This window comes from Lonchura striata, chromosome 1 (genome assembly GCF_046129695.1).
Source record: "Lonchura striata isolate bLonStr1 chromosome 1, bLonStr1.mat, whole genome shotgun sequence".
Lineage (NCBI taxonomy): Eukaryota > Metazoa > Chordata > Aves > Passeriformes > Estrildidae > Lonchura > Lonchura striata.
In genome coordinates, this window is record NC_134603.1 from 66548419 (window position 1) to 66570218 (window position 21800).

At 43.2% G+C, this 21800-nt stretch overlaps 1 long non-coding RNA gene across 6 annotated transcripts in view; it reads right to left on the minus strand.

Annotated features, from left to right (window-relative positions):
* The window catches only part of LOC110469733 (uncharacterized), a 79289-nt gene that overhangs the window by 13515 nt on the left and 43974 nt on the right, over positions 1 to 21800 (minus strand). The gene's annotated exons all lie outside the window — the stretch shown is intronic.

The following is a 21800-nucleotide window of genomic DNA, read 5'->3' on the forward strand; positions in this document are numbered from 1 at the left end:
GGCGAGAGAGAGCTTTTTTCAATTCCACAGACCTGAAATAATCAGTACCACAGTGTGAGCTCCACTTCATTCAGATGCAGTGTAGGCCAAAACTTCTTTCCTAGTCCTGGATATTCTTCACAGAGGTGAGAGCCTGAACATTTCTGAAGCAAACACTGGTATTTTCAATCACAGCAGCACCTGAACAAGTGATTTGATTTTAAAAGTGATGAAATGGAAACTGTTGGTGCTTTTTCACCTCTGAACATCAGACAGTAAGTTCACAGCTTTCTCTGGATGGAGGCATTTGGTATTAGCCACTGTTTTGCAATTTTCTCTCACTTCCAATGTGTTATGAGTGTCAGTGCAAAAACCTGGGTACCACTATTGTTTGCAATAAGAATCAGTAAAAATCCACTCATCACTGCTTCACCAGGATCACATTAATTATAAACACAGGTAATGGGCTGTCTTTGATGTAATTGGATTAATTATTAGGATTTCTTTGCCTACTGTGGAAAACAGTATATTTGGGGATCTTCTTAATGGAAACAGTTCCATTTGGATATGTATAAAATTGTTGATCTTGTAAAACAATGTCTGACTATATACTTTTGAACTTCTCCCTCCTCCCCAAATCAAATTTTGCCAGTTATATTTGTGGGGAAAAAAAAAATCATTCCTTGTGTGGCAGAACACAGCTTGGAAAACCTTCCAAATGCTCTTTTCCCTTCACTTTCTCTGCTTACTCAGAAGCCTGAACAGACACTATAAATTCAAGGACCCTCTCCATATTGCATGTGGAATTCACAAGCATCAGCACACACTGTGCCCTCAGCAAAGCCTGGGCTGGGTGATGGCAGGCTGGCCTCCACAGAGGAGCAACTGCATGTGCACATGGTTCCAGAGGAATCAGAATCTGGCAGAAGAATAAGACTCTGACTGTAGCCACCTCTTCTCAGGTGACCTGCACATCAATTTTTTCTTTTTCCTGGAGAAGCTGGTAAATATGTTTGAAACACACACAGGGATATTTTTCAGCCTGTTTAAGCCATGGAGGGGAAGCTTTGTGGACTACAGGACAAGTGAGTGCAATTTTAAAAACCTTTACCCTCTTTTTGTAGTCAGACGCCTAATGATGGTGAGTTTGTTAGCCTTTCCATAAGACTAATAAGCATAAGCTTATTAGGCATAAGCATCTGTTTCCATCCATGATGGAACAACTGAATTGTCTCCAAGACTGTTGGCATTCTCCTCTTAAAAGTCATTGGCAGCAGCTGAGCAGACTCAAACTGTGGTGTGGGGTTTGTGGAAAGAGCAACCTGCCACACACACATCCTTGCCCAGACAAGTTGCATTGCATGGATCTCATTTCTCTATGAATTCAGACTCTAAAAATATTTTATATTTTGCCCTCTTTATGCTATGCATTTCATTCAGCTGTGCTTCAGTCACTCTCTGCCAGCCTTTCTTGCTCTTGTGAGTCTGGAAAAGTCATAAATATGGCAGGTCCCTTTGAGCGTTAATGCTGGATGCTGTCCATGACTGCTGAGCTGCAATATGTGAGCCAGCGATACCACAAAGAGAGAGTTTATATTCCTTCCCTATTACATATTTTTAGTGTGTAAATCCACAGAGCAGAAGAAATTTATAGCGAAATGAGTGGTCATGGGGAAAGTAATCTCCATATAAAGCAGTGCCAGATACCTCTCTGTCTGGGACTCCTTCTATTGGGAAGTTTCCCACCAGGCTGAATGAAACCTTCAGCCACTGCTGTTCTTTTTTTGTGCCTCAGTTTTGCGCCGCAGTGACAGGGGGTCACTGACATTGTTTATCCATTATTCATTTATCAACGCTTCTGGGAACCAACTTAATGTCATGTATTTTTCACTTACATGAATTGCAATAAACTGGTTTCTTCTTCAAGCTTGCCTGCACTGGGAACATTTTCTAAGTTCTTTTACAGCCAGCATAGTTTAAACTGTTTGGAGGCTGCAGCAAGGACCTGGTAATAGACAACATGAGGTGAGTGATTTTTTACCAATGTGGCTTCAGACTGTAGCACTAGCTACATTTACTCAAACATGAACTATTAAGACTACATAAACCATAAATATTTTGGCTTTGTTGAAATACACAGTATCTGTCTCCCTTGGACTGAAAATGCTCCAATTACACAAACAGCTCATTCTCCCTTGAAAGGCCTGGCTTTCAGTAGAAGATTTGAGTTTTTCTTGCTTTGCTTCACTAGCCTTCTTTAAAGCAGGGTATTTTAAGTTAATATATCACTAACAAGCCCAGATGAGATTTCAGTGTAGCCTTTTCTGTCAGAATCAGAATTACATGAAGTACTGAATTTTGAGGCAGTGATATGTGTGCAGTCAAGAGGAGGTAGATTCTGATCTGGCCGGGTGAAATCCCATCATGTGCGGGCCTCTGTGCAACCAACATATTTGTGCACTAATAAAACTGAGGGGCTGGAGAGAGAAAAATATTTTCTCTGGGTCTAATAGGAAGGATGTGAATAAATCATAGCTAAAATCATGGAGTGGAAAAATTTGGTAGATACTGAAGAGATGGAGGTGGTAGATCCTTTGTTGAAGGAAGACAGCTGAGGAGAAAGAGGAGATGCTACGCAGAAGGGAGCACTCATGTCTGTCCTCAAGACCTCCTAGTCTTGACCTAAGCAATATATGTGTTATTAGATCTTGTGGATTAAAAATTATCCTGTAGTTGCAAAGATGCATTTTCTGAAGAAGTAGAATTTGCTGAATTTCAGCTGGAGTCAGATGCACATGCTTCACTTAGTCTCCAAAAATAGGAGAAGCAAGGTGGGTTGTTATAGCATAAGTCCAAATCCTCGTGTGAAAACATTTCCTTTGGCATTGAAGGCATTTCTACCTCAGGATAAGCCATGGCCAGGTTAGGGTAGCAGAGGCCATGCCCACACAGCCACGATCAGTCAGAAGTGCTCAGCCTGTCCTGGGAGCAGCAGTAGACCCTGCTTTTCCCACAGCTGCTGTATCCCCTCTGTACTGGGCTTCTGGCATATGGAGACCGGGGCTGTGCTTTGCAATGTGCCAGGAATGAGGACACAGGGAAGAGTAGAAGGCAGGAAAAAGTAGTTGTATCTCAGCCTTTACCAAGCCATTTTCCTCTTGAGAACTGATCCAAGTCTCCCTGTGAAATCAGAAAGCATGTGGTCATCCAAAGAGACACTAGGATCATCCCAAAGGAGGGACAGAGCCTCTTCCAAAGCAGAAATTGTCTGTATTTCCCTCTGGTGCTCCCATACCTTCTCAGATGGGCTACGCTGTCATCTGAGGCTTCCCCTGGAATGGGTTTGGCTTCTGGGGTTCCCACAGCTTTGGAGACCAGTAAAAGGCAACTTGAACTGTTCACTGGCCTCTGCAAAGGGGCTGGTTGGTCACTTTTCCCTTCCCCTTTTCTTTCCAGGGCCAGCCATAAGGGAGATTCAGTAGTCTGTTAGCAAGTGTGCAAGCCCAGGTTTAAATTATCTCTTGAGGACCTCTGTCTGTGGTGAGAGGGACCAGCTTGTTCACATCTTCATGTCCTTTACCCGACCAGCTGCAATTTCTGCCTGGCCAAGTGTCCCAACACAGGACTGAGACCTGTCAGCTGTGGAACGCCTCCAGAAGGAAGTTCCTGCTTCTCTTCTCTGCTCTCCTGTCCCACAGCCAAAGCAGGTTTGCATCAGGATCAAAGCTTGGTGTTCAAAGTTAGAGTGCCATGCACAGGTCTCCCTTGAGCTCTGCACTGAGTGCAAAGGACACCTGAGGGCACACAGCACCTTTCCATCATCCCAGAATTAGTTTCTCTGCAGAACAATTTTGTACTTGCAGACACTTAAGGGTGTAATGTCCCTCCTTCTTCTTGCCTCCCAGAAGCTAAGATTCTCATAAAATTCAAACATGAAAATGGTTTTGGTGGGATACTCAGCAAAAAAAAGCATGTTGAATGGTGAGACAAACAAATCCTTTCTGTCTCTGAGAAATGACTGTATGTGGTCCTTAGTGCTAGACTGCCCAGATTGCCTGCTAGCTAATGAACCCTTATCTTGCCTCTACCAAACATTTGACTGTAATCAAGGCTTTACACATTTGCTTTAGTCTATTCTTACTTCAGCTGACAGGGTGGTGAGAACTGCCTTACTAGTTCTCTTGAGGCACTGCTGGTGGCTCTCCAGGTTGCTAAATCATCATCCGTGCAGATCCTCTCTGAATTGGTGGCTTAAACACAACTTCCATGCCCTCTCTCAGTTGGATTACAGGATGGGGGGCCACGGAGTTACTCTGACCAACATGATAAAGGCAGCAGGCCCCTCTCATCCTTGCACAGCCACTGCTCAGGTTCAGGTTTGCAGTGGGTTTTGTTCTCCCTATGCAGTCAAGAAGCTTATGGGCAGCACAATACAGATCATCAGATCATGAACTATCAGCACACTTCCCTACATTTTCTGCATGGCAGACAGATGTGTAGATGGAGGTTTTTTTGTTTTGTTTTGTTTTGTTTTTTGTCTCAGAAGCCTGCAGTTTGATGATTCACCAGCATGAGCTTTGATGACTCCTACCCTCCAGTGCTGTTTCCTGCTCTACGGTTACACTGGCTGCCCAGCTGGCAAGCTGCGGGGAAACCTGCAAAGAGGGGGTGTGTGAGCCAAAAGAGCCTTGCAGTGAACAGAGAAGGCTGTGACTGGTGTGTCATCCACTTTTAATATGATCAGCTGTCCCCTTGGGGAGTGTGTCTCCCATGTATACTGCATGCTAGGCAGTATATTCCTGTGACATGCAGAAATATGGGAGAGCTAAAACCTTTTCAGGCTTTGTTGGAAGCTGTTTGTCAGTGTCTTCCCATCCTGCTACAGGGGTTTTAGTCCCAGGTGGAATCAAAAATCAAGGTTTTTCCCAGCATCAAAAATCATAGTTTTTCCCAGCTACCCCAGCTTCCTGCTGTGTCCTAACTGGAGGTACAGCTCCAGCCATGGTCCTGTGAGAAAGGGGTAGCAGGTGATCATGCCCTCCCACAACAGGAATCCATCCAGGCAAACAGGGAATGGCAGCAGCACACCAGTGTCAGCCCCCTCGAGAAAGGGCAGGTCCTCCCCAGAGGGAAGGCAGGCTGCAATGCGCTCTAAGTGGGAATTTGAAGCATCTGTATTATATCCACAAAATATCCACGTAATAATTATGGATAACATAATATCAGCTATGGACTACTGAAGAGAAAACAGCAACATTCCTTCTCACAAATGCAAGGTTAATACTTTTTATCCAATTTATTTGCTATGCTTAATTTACATTCTTTTTCATGTGGCTGTGAAAATATGCACATAAGTGTGAATTGCAAACTCCATTTAAATACTTGTACTTAATTTCATTCTTCCCCTTTCAGTAAAATTTTTGGTGGCAGACAAGCTTCTGATGGATAATTTTCATACACATCTCCAGGGTTTTTTTTTTATCTGTTATAAATTATTTCATAGCCAGATATTGCCTTAATTGTTTACATACTAACTAGGGACAGATAATGTGTAGCCTAGGCTTTATTTACCAACTTAAACCAAAATGTTACTGAATGGTTGGTAGACAAAATATTACATTGTAAGGGTTGGGTTTCTTCCCCTTGTCCTATAATATTTTACTTTGATTAAAGCTCTACTGAGGTAAAATTGCACATCTCATGCAAAAAGCAATTTACCTCAGCTCTTATTGAAGTTAACCGTACTTATTTGTCCTAGCATAATGTATTTTTCTAGCTGCATTCTAACTGCAGTGCTTTATCATATGAACCAAGCTAGATTTAATCAAATTCAGTTTGTGTTGTGAATTTTAAGACATTTGTTAAATTAGCTGGAATAAAAGCAAAACATGTGGAAGTGAGATTAAAGTTGAAAAATGCTGTTGCTAAGCTGGGCATCCAATGCTCCTTCTGCACCTTTCTTATCCCACGATACTTCTCATGCTTGAAAAGGCTCCCCAGGCTTTTTTTTTTTCTTTCTTTCCTTCTGTTCCTCAGATTGCTGGTGAGACTCATGGGATGGGAAAGATAAGAGCTATTTTATCAGGCTTCAACAACCAAGGCTAAGACCTGGCAGTTATTCCTCTTGTTGTGTCTCTCATGAGCTTTTTCTGGGCTCTGATGGATGGGACCACATTCAAGCTGGGGGCTTTTTTAATGTATTGGAGCCCATAGGGAAGCCACAGTGCTGCTACCCAGTTCCTCTCTAGACTTTCCAGTGCCCCTCAGCTGCTTTCCTGTTACTCTCCTTGTTGCCACCTGGTGGAAAAGTTGCCATTATTCACTTGTGCTGGCCCTTCAGACCTGGGTGTGCAGCTCAGGGGACCAGCACAGGAGCTGAGGGACACGGCAAAGAAAGGTCAGACCCTAACACACCTTTCCAGCAAGCAAATTACTTTCTCCTCTCACCTCTCTATTGCTTCCCCTAAAATGGCTTATTTGCACCCAGACAAGGTATTTTGGGCAATCAGAATGTTTTTGTTGTGTTGTCCTGCCAATGAAATACAACATCCATTAATTATTATTGCATTACTTTTATCAAGAAAATTTTATGTTTGTTGTTACTACGTCTTATTTTCCTCATCTGGGAATTCTTACCTACCTTAGCTTAGGCTCTCCAGTTTGAGTGACTTGAAAAGGCCATGGTAAAAAAAAGGTGAGAAATAAAAATGTCGTAGTGAAGTCAGAGTCCAGTCTCTCAGCAGAGAAGCACAGTGTTTTCATATTTTGAGACAGTTTCTCAGACAGCCAGACAAGGTGACATTAAACAAATCACACTAATTACAACACAATTTATGTAGAGAGATTTTACTGGCCTGCTAATGCTTGGCAGGAGCTGTCAAGTACTAATGTTTCAAAAAAGAGCATTTCCAGCATTCACTTTTTTTGGTCCTTAGGGAAATGGTGCAGCCTGTTGAGCTCCCTTGTTTGTGCCCCGGGAAGCAGAGTCCAACCCAAGTGCAGAGGCAGGGAGGGCTCAGACACCAGAGTTCTGGCCATGGCTCTCAGACAGAGTTACATGGAATGTGCTGTGGCCACAGGCAGATCACTCCTGAATGCACCCCATGCCAAACAAAATCTGCAAGACTTTCTGTGATCCCTGAAGGCTTTGCACCTCCCTAGCTTCACAGGTGTCCTGCTCTGTGTGTGTCATGCCCAGAGGTGCAGACAAGACCCTGCTGGAGACATTTTACATGGGTTGATGCTACATTATTTGACTGAGGAAAACATTGTGCCTTAGCTGCCTTATTAACAGAACAAGGATTAAACACTTACCTATAAAACTTGCCAACAGCACCATGAAATTTGTTTCTCAGGAGCCTGTAAAGAGCTTTAAGCTTAAACCTGAGAGATATGTAGGGCTTTACCTCCAATTCACTTGTTTAAGATTGCATTCCTGTAAGATGGTATCTCCCCCCATCCAAGCCCAGCCAGACATTCACCTTCGCAGAACCAACACAAGGGTATGGGGCACCCACTCCTCACCCGTGCTGGTGCTTGCACCACAGCTTAAACACCACAGTTTACAAGAAGCCACCCTCGCCTGAGAAGTGCTCAGGTGCATCATGCAGATTTTGCTGCAGGGACAACAGCAGCCTGGGAATAGCAAATGGCTTTGGGAGCAGGGCCAGGAGGAGAAAGCAGGAGGGAAGAAGGCTGGTAATGACCTCTCACTGTGAGGGTTTTCTGAATGAGCCTCTAGCACTGTTGTCTGAGCAGGCCTCCACTCCATGGCCACTGATCACACACAGACATAGGAACAGAATTAGAGAATATTCTGAGTTGGAGGGGACTCACAAGGACCACTGAGTCCAACTCCTACATGAACAGCCAGTGTGTGGGAAAGCGAAGCTCTGGGCTAAACCCTTAATGCAGGGGAGAGTGAGGTGCCATGGGGAAGGGTCCTCAAAATCCTGCTGCTTAGAGCTAAACGAGCCCAGACTCTCCCTCTGCTTCTCTGGGACAGCTGGAAATAGAAGCCAATTAATAACCATCTCACTCTCTGGGAAAGTAGAAATGCTCTGGCAAGCTTTTCCTCTGTGCTCAAAGGAAGATGGTATGAATCAGCCTGAGCTGGACATTCTCAAATAGGCTGGGGAGTGAGATGGCTTGCTATGGAGGTGGGCTCAGATCCTTTTCCAAAGCTGACTGAATTGGAAGCTGGAATTAGGGGTCCCCACACTCAGCCAAGTTGCTCTCATTCTCCCACAGTCATTCATGTAGCCCGTGCCTGGTTCTGGTATCATTTGGAAATGTCTGTAAGCATGGGCATACATCTGCAGAGCCTGGGCATCTTCTTTCCGGGCTTCTTATGTTTTGCTCTGAGCTAGATTTGCAAGCAACTCTGCATCTGTGCTTCCAACGCTTCATGCTGCCCATGGGAATTTATCTCTGGTGAGTCCTGGATACTTGTGGAAATTGCTCAGGAGGTAAACTGTATTTTTAAGAGGGTCATAAGAACTCAAAATGGTGTATTTAGCATCAGTTGGAGACAGGAACACCTTAAGGGGCCTTAGTGGAGGTGGCACTTTTTGCAAGCATTAAGGAAATGCAAACTCCTGCCAACCATAATAGCACCATTAAGTCCTGCAGGGCTTATTCATCCAGAGAGCATTTACAAGAATTACAAAGAAGAGGTTTGAGGGGAAAGGACTGGGTACTACAAGGGGCACAGCCTCGTGGGGAATGAATCCTCCTGATCTCACCAGGAAAAGCAATTCCTGGGAACTGAAGATGATCAACACCTTGTCTCAGCAACCTCTGGGACTTACACCTGGCTACCATCAGACACTCTCCTGCAGCAGTTACACAGAGAGCTTGTTTTCCTGTACAGCTGTACCCAGTGGCACATGTGATTGTCACCTGCTGGGCATGGGCACATTTTCACACTTGACTCACAGTTATTCCAGTGCTACAAGCCAACACAGCCCGCAGTTACACGAAAATTCAATAGGACTGAGAATGTGTATAGCAGGGGAGAGAAGTGGGTCAGAATAGTTATTTCAAGCCAATGTTGGTGACAGATGTTGGTAGCAACACTAAGTTATCAAAAGGTAACACATATATATATCTTTTCAGAATAAAAAATGAGCATCTGCACTTCATCAGGGTTTAGTGATTGCTAAATGGCTCCATTGTCAAGTGAGAAGCTTTATGAACAGAAGGGTTTGCATGAAGCAGTTGTTATTTACACCTGAAACTAGTGTACAAATAAAACCTTCATTCTTTGCTGCCAGTTCTCCTCTGCTCTGAGCCAGAGCAGCCTGTGGAGCTGCATCACAGCCCTCCCTGAAATTGCTCCTTGCAGGTGTAGCTTTTCTATGTGTTTGCTAATGGTTGTCCAGGTCAACTCACACACCGAGTCCCATTAAATTCAAGAAAACAGTGTGTTAAGAAAAGCATTATTCAGAAAAGGCAACTTTGGCCTTGGAAAAGGAGCAAGCATGGAGTTAATTTTCTGTTTTGAATTGCCCTGCAGAGGAGTTTAGTTTTTTTTCAGGGGACACCATGGATAGAAGTTTCCTTGTGCACCTGCCTCCCTTGCTTTCACCTTGAGAAGATCAAGTTGTGACCCTCTGATACCTCTAGCTGCAGCTGCACACCTCCTGTGGTAGCAAACCTCAGCTGCTACAGAAGTGCCAGGGAGCCCTATGGACCTCAGCACCAAAATTGTCCTCCAACAGGTGGAGGCAGCAAGCTCTGAATGATTGTGTCCCTTAAAGCTACCAGAAGCCTGGGGTGAAAAAATGCCACTGATGGAAGGGATAAGAATGGAACCAAGGAGCTAAAACACTTCTGATGCTCACTGGGTACCTGCATGACCAGAAGGTGCACGGGGAGGGGGTGGAAAGGGAGGTAAGTCTGAGAAAGGCAATAAAGGCGGGAGATGGGGACTGGAGTAACCCCAGGAAGATGGAAATGGAGGAGTAGAAAGAATTAGCAAAGTGAAGAGGTATTGATGGCAGTAGGAAGCATCGTTATACTGTACTGCAAAATTGTAAGGCACTGTTGTCACAGCTACACTTAAAAAACCCCACGAGCTGAATCATAGAAAAGCTTAAAATGTGCTGCTTAAAACAACAAGTTTGGCCCTTTTTTTTTCTTTTTACTTCTCATTGACAAAGGAGGATTTTGGTCATGTCTTCAGGCCTTTTTTTTTTTTTTTTCTAGAAATTAACATTTAAGAAAACACTTCTCACCAAGCTGTGTGACTCAAAGAACTGGGGCAGCTATCACAAAACTTACCACTGAATGGCAAGCACTAATAAGTGGGGGATTAAGTTTTCCCTGGACCTGCCCCTTTAAGTTCCTGGTAGCTTTGATCTAGCAGCAGAGAATTGACGTGGGAGGACAGATCACATACTCCCTCCTGGATACTCTCCTTTTGTAGCTGCATGTGATGTTGTCATTTAATCTTGACTAGAAATGGGAACTGATGTTTTGTCTTTTTGTGGGAAGCATGGCTAGGTCCCATGCAGGCATTCTCAGCCATCCACAGATTTGAAGAGGCAGTGGGAAGTGGGTCCAGTGCCAGCTATTGTGGCTTCAGGAGAGTTTCCAAGCAGAGGTTACGCTGGGGCTCGCTGCTGCCTAGGCACACATGCAGCAAAAGGCCAAGACAGAGACCCACACCCCACCTGTGAAACACTACAAGGTACAGTGCTGCCCCCCTGGCAATCTTTGTTTAGCACTCAGAAACTCCTGACAAATGGTAGAAGTCTTCAAACTGTGTCTGGGAAAAGTTTCCAAATGGACGAAGGCGTATATCTTAGAGAAATGCGGGCTCTATCCAAAGTCAAAAAAATCCAGTTTCCCATTCAGACACCATGTGAGAGTCAGCCTCAGCCTTCCGATTCACAAAGGCAAACCCAGATCTCTGCGCCCCTTTAGACAATATGAAAATTAATTTCAGCATTTAAAGATAATCCATATAAAATCAAGCTCATCCTAATCTTTCATCCAATGAGACATTTGATGTATTTGAGAGTTTATATCATCTTTTAAAATCACCGTGGCTCACTTATAAAGTCTGAAATCATCACACCCGTAACAAATCCCTTCATGGAACTTCAGTTTCTTGGAATTAAATTAGAATAGGAGGTATCTGTATAGAGAGATACACAAAATAAAACAGGCAGGGTGGCTTACAGTGATGTATACTGTCTGTAAGGGAATACATCAGTGGTTCTCCATATAAAAAACACCTTTCTATAACTATGACATGGATTAAATTACACTTTTTAATGCATTTTTTTTCTTCTCCAGTAAGAAAAAGTGATTTTCCTGGATATCACACTTGCCTGAGTCAAAGCCCATGGGTTTGTATTGTCATCTGTGTGGCTGTAAATATTCCTGTTAGATCTCTTTCTGCGGATTCTTCCTCCAAGCTGACATGATTAAAAGCAACAAATACAACATGTCTTCAGTCTACTTCCATGCTTACAGGTGTTCTGTCTCCCGAAACATATTTTATTAGCATGATGAGTATGAACAGGAAGACATCATCTTTAAATTCATTAAGAAATAAATGCATTTATATTATAAATTAGTCCTATGCTAGATTAGACTACAGATCTTTCTGTTAAAAGTAAACCATTCACTTTTCTACTTTACTTTATACAACACTGAATATTTTCTGACATTTAATAGATCACCCAAAGCCACAGATGCTCACATCAACTCTCAAACAAGCCTTCATTATTCATTAGAATTCTACTTTTTACCAAGAAAAAAGCCAAACCAATAATTTTTGCCTACTGTGTGCAACTACATTTAAACTATTGACTACCATACAAGTTTACACAGTTAAGACTCCACTAGAATGTGAAGCAGGTCCTGATGACACAAGGTCTAAAGTCATGCTGGCTCTGTTCATTTTCATGCCAGGAAGACAAAATAACCCCCTCCAAGAGACAACGGTACTCAGTAGGAAAGATTTTCCATCAGGCAGAAGTAGCAGAGATTTGGCAGAGGCTGTTGTTGGTACAGTCCCCTGTTCAGGAGTTCTCTTGGGCTTGTGTTGAGGCCCTTTGGCGCTCTCCATCACACCCCACCATTGCTGAGGGCTCCCTTCCCCTCTGCTCCAGCTCCACTCAGTGACACTGGTTATCCTCTGGCTTCTCCTCCCCTCTGCCAGAGCTCCTCTGGGTAACACTGTTTGTCCTCTGTCTTCTTCCACTTAGGCTTGTATCCAGCATCTGAGAACATTCTGCTGACTGAGTTTCACCTGCACATCGACAGGGGATTTATGGCTGCTTCTGCATGGCTTCCTGGCTGTACCAGCTCTGGTTTCCCACTCAGCATCTTCTTCTGCTTGACCACGGATGGCAAGAGAAGCCAGTCAGCAAGCCCTTTCCCTTTTCAGCTGTTTTCCAGCAAAAGAAACATTAGCATGTCAGACTGCCAGACAACACACCACAGAGATTCTCCCACATATTGCTTCTTTTGTCCTTTTTTCACATCAAGAGCTGAAGAGGTGGGTGACAGATTTCCAGTGGAAGAGGGGGGAAATTGTGCTGAGCACTGCTATTGTGACCTCTCTGTCTTTTACACTTCAGCGGGAAGAGACCCTACAGTGAGGCACTAAAACCAACAGCCTATTCACAAAGCCCCTAGGTAATTAGTCATTAAAAAATAAAATTAAAAAAAGAAAAAAGAAAAATAATTGCAATCTGCCAAGAGAGGAGAGAGGGCTTTAAAAGGATATACCTTTATAGCCATAAATCACTAAAGAAGAAGAATTAAAGGATAATGTACAAAAGGTCAATGCAATAAAAGCAATGAAAGAGACACCTGAGTTTCCTTGAAGTCACCAGGGAGGCACCTGTGCCCGTGTGCTTGCTGCATATACATGTAGCTAGATAATTGCTTGGTTAGGAACTGAAATAGCAGCATGTGGGCATCATCCAAAGGAGCAAGTAGACACACAGGAAAAAAAAATCACCAGTCCAGCCTTGGGCAAAATTTCGCTGCATGCAGAGTAGATCAACAATTTATTTCAGAAATTTACACTTTGTAAAGCATAAATAAGCAGGGAGGATCAGCGTGCACTCCAGCAATGTACATACCCTCTGACAGACACTGTGTTTGGCTCACTCTAATGAGGGCAGCCCCAGAAAGAAGACTACAGTACCTGCAGGAGTTGTGGGCTCTCAGGTTTCTTTTTTTTAACACACAGCTCGATTAATCTGAAGGTTAACTTAATTAAGTAAAGCTCATCTCCTTATCAGGCTCTTTTAGGCTTTAACAGCACACCAGGTACTGTGAGGCCATTCATTAGGCCTTACAACGTGCCTCTCAGCCAGGTAAATATGTGCTAATTGCATTTCACTGAAGGGTTCAGAAAAAGGCAGAACAGTTAAGCCCAAAGTTTTCAATGTCTGACCTTGGAAGTTGTGTAGAAACCCCAAGGAAAATGTGGGTCAGGGAATGAATTCCACAGCACCTGTGGGACCATGGGAGTTGGAAAAAGGAGGAGAAATTGAGCAGAAATGAATCCTCACAGAACACCAATCTGTGTGCTGCACCAAGCTTTTGGTGTGCTCCCAAGGCTCTTGGGGCTGAGACTGACTGTAGGAAAAGCACAGCCACCCTGCCCTGCAGCTGGGAGGCCCCAAGGAGCCAAGGGCTCTGGGATACTGTGGTAATACAATACATTTTGTTCCTGATCCATTTTAAGGTCCTGCTTTCCTCTCAGAAAAAAAAGGAGAGTTCACACCCATTAGCTTGTGTCACCTCTGGCAGGGTGGTCACGTTGCAAAGCTCCATGGAAACTCTGTGTGCCAACACAACCCGTGTCACCTGCATGCAGTGAGGAAACCCAGTGACAACAGGCCTGTGCCCCTCTTGCATGCCAATATTGTTGGTGACAGTGCAACATGCTTCCCAGGGCAGGGATGCATGTGAACACTGGAGACTGGGGAGACTCTTGTTCTGACGTGATGAGTTTGCACTGCTGTCCTACAGCCATACATACTGCAGCAAAAGAAACCTGAAAGAACTGGACACGGTCACCAAAAGAGAAAAACAGATATGAAAGAGGGTTTTCAAGGCATCCTGCCTTGAATCCATGGCCCAGTTACAGTCTTCCAGACTGTCTGCACATTCCTTATCTCCATTTTTCTTTTCCTATAAAAGACAAATGTAATGTTTATTGTTACAAGGAGTGCAATGCCATAATCAGGTTAAGAAAATAATTGACTGAATGCTGACGTACATTCCTAAAAACTTAATTCTGAAAAGCTTCAGTTGCTCATTAGGGACACTTGTCTTGTTTACAATGTCACTTCTGTTACAAGTGTTTTTAAGAGCAAATACTTCTGGGAATGAGAGAAGCCTGACAGTCTTATGAATTTGGCATGCAAATTTGTCAAGCAGATTCAGCCTTTGTTCCCTTCTCTATCAATGCTAGTAAAAAGAATGTGCATTGGCCTTTTTTGAAGAAAAAGAAACAAGATAAAGAGAAACACAAGGTGAGGTGGGGGTGGGGGGGTGGGGAGGAAAACATGAACCTAGAGCAGTATGAGCTAGCAGCAGAGGCGGGAAGAGCTGTTTGTACATCACTAGTACACTGTCTCTGTTAGCATTATGCCAGTTTGCACCTGCCTTGAAAATACATTCCTTGGAGCTGCTTAATCACTGCAGTTGCTGAAGTCTGAGAGACAGAAACATCTTGTAATAACCCTATTTTCATCCTTTCTTCAGAATTTTCAAAAATGCACCATCTCCCGCTCCAGCCAAACCAGTTATATTATTAACCTTTTACAGCTTACTTCAAAGCTTCTTGAGGAATTTTTATACTGATTTACATGAATCAAAATGGTTGCTTTCAAATCTGATTTTCCTCATATGCTGCTGCTTTGGAGGTAACCTCAGGATTGGGTTAGGATTTTCCCTTTCACGTACTAGAAATGAATCCATGTATTAAGGACACCTTTCTCTCACTGTCATGCTCATATTTACCTAATTTTTAAACAAGAAAACATTTCTTTTGAAAAAATGAAATTTGTGGTAGTCCTAACCTCTCCAAATTTGTCCTAGAGGAACAGCTACATGCACCCTGACACAGGAGATCAGCAGCCAATAACTGTAGAAGTGAAAGTGTCTCTTCACAGCCTCACCTTGAGAGGTCTTGGGCAGACATGGATTTGCAACTCTAAGGAGGATCTCCAGTCTTAGCCATTTATGAGGGACTTAAGATGATTTCCATTTCAGTACCTCTGCCCTCAAATTAAATCAAGTGTATAGAACAGCCTAACACAAGTAGCAGAGCTCTGCATGGTGTGCTGACTCTTTTTCTAAACCGGAGCCTTTGGTATTTAAGGTCTCATTCAGCCAACAACATAGCAGAGGTCAATGATTCAAGTGTCCTCTAAAACAAGAAGGACCTATTTTACTGGCAAATCACCAGCAGCAAGAGATTTAGTTAAGACTGCAAATAATGAAAGCATGACAAAAGCATGTTTTTCTCCCCTTGATCCCTTTATTGTGTATTCTGGTATAAAAACTACAACCTGCCTCCTTCCAGCATTATCCTTACTTTTAGAAGAGCTAGAGTTCTCCCCTGAATTTTGAGAGGTTGACTTTGCAGTAAAGAACCACAGGGGTTTATGCAGTGCTCTCATGGCTAACTGGAAAGATCAAGAGGAGAGGTCTGCATAAACCCATGTGGCTCAGGGTGGTATGCCAGCAAGCTGGAGCAAAGAAGTACATGCTGAGATAGTCCTGTAAACAATCTCATAAAGCAAAACAAAACAGGAGCAGACCTGGAGTCACTTTGTTGAAAGAAGTGTAAGTGGAAATATTTTGCCAAGCTGTGCAGGACTGCCAAACCCACAAATGATTTGAGACTCCCTCCCACTTCAGGGCTTGGAAAATGTATTCTGTGTTAAGAGCTGCATGTGCTCCTAGAAGCCCATAGTTTAGCCTAGAAGTCTGATTAATTCATACACAGTCTATGTGGGAGCAACAGAATAGAGATGGGGGAAAAAAGAAACTAATTAAGGGAAAATACACTTGGGAGTTCTGTGGTGGTGGAGATACTGGGTGCTATTAACAGTCAGTGAGATTGATACTGGGGCACCTTTAGAAAAGTCAGCAGATAATATGAAACAGCACTAAGAACAAATTGAGATGGGTAAAATTTACTGCTGTCTCCACTGAGACTGTAAATGGAAAACTTGGAGAGAGCCAGTAAAAATGCTAAAAGAGGCCAAACAAACAAATTCCACTAGCACCAGCAGAGTGGTTTTAAATCATGTCCTTTAATAATCTACCATTCACATTACTGTAACATGTCATTGCATTATTCTGGTCTGCAAACAATTGTTGAGTTCCCAGCTTCTGCTGCTGGAAAAAATGATGACCTGGGGGAAGGAATTTTTGTAGTAAATACCTCACCATGAATAATAAGATGAGGTTATTTAAGTGACTGCTTCTTGAAAAATTAGCCTAACTTCCTAATAACTGTACTACATAGCTTAAAGAAATCTAATTTTATCTCTGCCTCCCACACAGTAAATCTCCCTATCACATTCTTTCCTTGCTTCATTGCTATTTCTTTGCTTAATAATCACCTACTTAAAAGATCGGAGATAATATTAATAATGGGCAAATTAGATACACAGAAAAACAATGTTTTCTGTACTTTCAAAGTTACCCAGCATGACTGTCATTAAACTAAAACCAAGGCTTGAGGAGGGAGCACAGAACCGTAGGCAGGAAGCAATGGAACAGGGCAAGGACTCTGGCTAACTTAGTGTTGAGCAGACAACATTAGTCAGCGTTGTAATGCTGAAATATTTAACAACGGGAGCAGCTCTCCCCTTCAGCATTTTTCTCCCATAAACTAATTAGGCTATAATATTATGAGCACTTCCTTTGAGGCTAGGCTTTCCTCTTAGCATGACTCTTGGCAGGCTGGGCAAAGCTGGGTTATCGCTGTGATGAAGAAACTGGCACTACATTTTGCCTCAGTCTCCTTTATTATTTTTTCAAAGTTCTATATAAAGCCACTCACATGCCCAATGGCTCAATCTCACTTCCAATTAAGTCAATGATAAAACTTACATTGACTTAAATGGAAGCAGGTTTGCATCCCAAAGGCTAACAGTCAAGGCTTTTAACAGTCAGACTACTAATGGGGAAAGTAGAAAGAGTTAGAAAATGTCATCATCTTCTCTTTTCTTAGGAGCAGTAATTCAAAGTGAATAGAGTAGGCATGTTCGATTCAAAATTATTTTCAGAGAGAAAAAATACGTGGTGAGTCTATTTATAATGCAGTGATTCAGCTCTTCTTATAGTACTTGTGGATGGTTCCATGGCAGAGAAGAGGGCAGCACATAAGAATTATTGACTCTCCCTTTAAATAGTTTGCAAGGACTTTCTTAGCCCTTACTATATTCAGCCCTTACTATATCACCTAGCCTGTGCACTGCTATTAAAAGGTTTTGGCCAATTAACTTGGTTATATTGGAGTCCACTGCTGAAGAAAGAGCAAAACACCTGCAGTGCCCCAGATGCTTCCTCAACACTGGCTTCTGCTATGGACAGAGACCATACGAGGCCAGGGAAAGGATAATTTTGTATTTCTTTTTATAACACTGGCAAAATTAAGAAAATAAAAACATTAGATTAACAGTGGCCCCATTAATGTTAATTTTCTTGCTTGAACAAACATTCTTTTGGAGGAGGAAGGATAATCCATAAGTAAAAAACTTTGAAGACAGCCAGGCAGAGATGCCCAGCCTTTAAAGTTCCCATTAACCTTTTGAAGGCAGATAGTTCCACTCAACCTCCCCAGCCTCAGTGTGATTTCCACTCCTCACAGAGGGCACAGACACCCACACACAAGTGCAGCCCTCTGGAGCAGTGGTTTAGGTGGTGATACCAATTTCTCGTCCCTTCTCCCCTATCCTGCAGAGGATGAGGGATGCAGGTTGCAGTGACTAAGCTGCAGTGCCCAGCACACAGGGGCTTCTGCCAGCAGGGGGTGAGAAGGGAGGACAATGCCACCAGGTCAGTGCGCTGCACTGAGTCAGTCCCTGATGGAAACTCACCTCAATTCCAGCATGCTGGACAGCTGCCACAGGAGCCCTGCAGCTCCCCGCCTAGCACTGCCCCAGTACACACAATGGAGGCATTCCGGGGAGGATGACACCATGGAAAGTTTGGAACCTTCTGCCAGCTGGATTTGGTGCTTCTTTAGGACAGCCACAGTTGTAACTGCACACCATGTCTGGGAATAGGCCAGCCTGTCCTGGCCTGCCCTGCCAGTGTTGAAAGTATTTTCTCATTATTCTGGGTATTGTTTGTTCATCAGCTGGTGGATGTGTTCCACCTGTAGTTATGTCTTTCATCTCAGTGCCTCTTCTACTCCTTGCTTTTCCCCTGCTAGCAGAGTAGAAGGAAATGTGTTTGCCTTTTGCAATGTTGATTATCAAATTCAAACAGTAAACACTGAACTGTAGCACTGCCTGCGTAACCTGGTGTGATACACCCACACAGAAGGGAGAGGTAAAGAGAACAGCTTTTGTGAATGACATTCAGATTCAGCTTGCAGGTTTGCAACTCTTCTGCAAAACTGAAATTACTCCTGCAGCAAAGACAGTGAGCAAAGTTTCATGACCTATTACTTTACAAGGAAGCCAGGTGGCTCAGCAGAATTTGATGGAGTTGCTCTGGAGGAACACAAGGGAAACGTGTCTGACATCGTCTGCCAAACATTTGCACCTCTTCTCTGCTCAGACCATGATCTAGAAAGTACACCTGCACACACCCACACATGCTCTGTTTTTGTCTCCTTTTCTGTACCACTCTCCATTTCAAACCTTTTTTGATTGCCATGGCTTCAAAATTCAAAATAGTCCCAACCTTTCTGTAAATAAAGCAGAGTGTGGCTTTGCATTTCTGTGCCAAATGTTGAGGGCCAATGGCATTCCAAACACCCATAAAGTTGAAATAGTAGGTCAGTACAAGCACACACTGCAAAATCTCCTGGAAGAGGAGGCAATGCAGTCCTGCAGGATGTGGTTCTGGATCTCCTCCTCTTCTGCTCTCCCTCCCTCAGCCCCTGACTCTTTCTTCTTCCCTCCCAGCCCTGTTAGAGCAGGATGACTGATATTGGTGGCCTTTGCCCACTTCACATGGTGTCCTAATGAGATACCCTAATCCCAGCCTGATTCTGTCCTGCTCCAGCTACATCACATAACCTACAGATCCTCTCTGGGTCCATACAGGTCAGAGCTCTTCACAGCACAGTGATGGTGAGGACAACATAGCAATGGCATTGTATAGAAAATCTCACTTCTCTCCTCCACTGCTGGCTCCACCAGCAGTTTCTTTCTCTTTGGAGAGCAGAATCAAGGGAGAAAAGCATCAAAAGTGCAGTGGAGCCACACAGGATCCTGTTCTCTCATTGAGAGCACCCAGCAATTGGCACAGCCTGGTACCAAGTGCATGAAGATTGGCAGTGCTGCCACAGTGTCACTGTGCCAGGAGCAGGATGCATGAGGGTTCAGGACATGGCTTGTACTGCCAGGAGAGCCACTCTGCCTTTAGAAAGGTAGACAGCTTTGAAGAATATCTTTTCACAGCTAGCTGGCTTTGCAGGCCAGTGTGAAAAGTGAAAAAATCCCTCCTCATTTTCCTGCTGCCACAGGCACCAATCACTCACCCCATCACTCCCACTGGGATTCTGTGTCAACCTGCTGTCAGATTTACAGGATTGCTCTGGCAGATCTTGCTTTGCTCCCTTCTTTTGCCTGCAGGGAAGAGGCATGTACCCACAAGTGGCCTGCCTTGCCTAGCCTGGCCCCATTCAAGGAGCACCACATGACTGCCATGCCTCTTTGGTGAGGCTTAATTTACAGGGACAATCTCTTTTCTGACTACTGCAAGTTCACTCAAGGCTCTTAATGGATGTTTCCCCTGAATCATGACTACTGATAAACATTCTTCATTAAAGTACTAAATTAATCTCTGCTGAATATATGCGATGCAGCCTGAAGCCCACCTCAATCTCCATTAGCTGCGTTGTTCTTGCAGCCGAGAGAAATAAGATTTATTTTAGTCAGTAAAGTGAACAAACACCACCTGTGAACAACTCAGGAAGCTGACCTGAGCTAGAAGGTGACATTTTTACTGTTCCTTTTTGACTATAATGAAGGCTAATGATGCATGGATTATTATGTTTCCAGCAAAGCTGCCTTTTTCAGTTGAAAATGAGGTTTTTGTCAATTAAATACTCAGTGCATCAAAGACATGTAGACCATACATATGATAATTCAATTTAAAAATACTGAAAGAAGCTTTAAAGAATGGCATTGTAAATGACAGATAATTTTTTTTTGTGGTTTGAGTGAATTTTTACTTTTGTTCTCATGCTCTATATAGTGATCACAGACTGATTCAGCCTGCAAATATAATAAACAGGCTCCTTTGCTTTCCAGAAAAGTCACTGGCTAAATTAACTTATACAGTGCCACTGTTTTATGGATAAACAGGCTAAGTCAGTTCCTGATCCTGTCAGTATGGAGCTCTGACAATCACTAATTTCCATGTTTTGAAGACAGATGGAAGAACTCTTTCAGTGAACTGCATGGGACTTTCAAAGCATAAGTAGAGCTCAAATGAAGAAAAGGATGGCTCTTTATTACATCTCTTTTTCACAGTAAATGCAACTTCTGGGAATTTCAGAGCCCGTAAGAGCGAGGCCTTTTCCATGTATGTTGGAAATTAAGTTTTTGCCAGCAAAGTCAAACAGCATGTGCCAAGGAGATAGTGCCTTCCCACTTTGTCCTTCAAGATGTACTGTGCTGGAGAGGAGGAGAGGAGAGGAGAGGAGAGGAGAGGAGAGGAGAGGAGAGGAGAGGAGAGGAGAGGAGAGGAGAGGAGAGGAGAGGAGAGAGTAAGATTAATGCTGTAGTGATTATTGCTGTCAAAGGCACCTAACTCCTTCAGATTCCCTGGAAAATCCCTGCACTGCTGTAAGTTTCACTCAGTATGGGCTCTGACTAGTACAGGAGGAAATAGCTTCCACCATTTTCATTCTTTCTCCATGGTTTCCATAGCAGATTTGGCAACATCTCAAAGCTTCCTCAGCTTTATACCTATTATCAGTTACGTTATGTTACAGTGCTGCATTTTAATTGCTGGTTTTTCTAAGACAGAGGGAGCTGAATCTAAATATATCTCAAGCGCCAGCAGTGATATTTAGCACAGCTACTGTAATCAAGCATTCAGCCACCGCCAACAAATAAAACTTCTCACTTGAGCAAATAGGTTCTCTGAAAAACACCTGAATGTTAGGCAAAATTTCTTTTTCTGTTATTTTAATATCATTAGGAGGCCTCAGCTTTCTTGATTGGCAGGGTGTGCATGTAAACTGCCAAGAAATTACCCATTTTCGATCACAGCTCTTTTCCTTTTCTGAATGCAGATACTGACATCTCTAACAAAGATGCTCAGCTAGGAAGCTTTTTCTCCAGTAAGAGAAATGAAATATTGCTGAGTTAAACCCACTAATTACAGTTTATAATAACAATAGTACCTGGGGGAAAAAAATTAAACTATACTTAACTGCTGGGTTTTTTCTTTAAACTAGGGGTTTGGCTCCAGTCTGATGGCTAACTATTTGTGAAACTCTACTCAACTGGTACAGTCTTGCTGGCAGATTCCAGAGCAAAAAACTACACTTCTCTCACAGTACAGGCATATTTTTCTGTCAAATCATTTGCTTTGTAATTCAAGTGCAAAATGTAATCCATGCAATAAGAAGCAAAGTA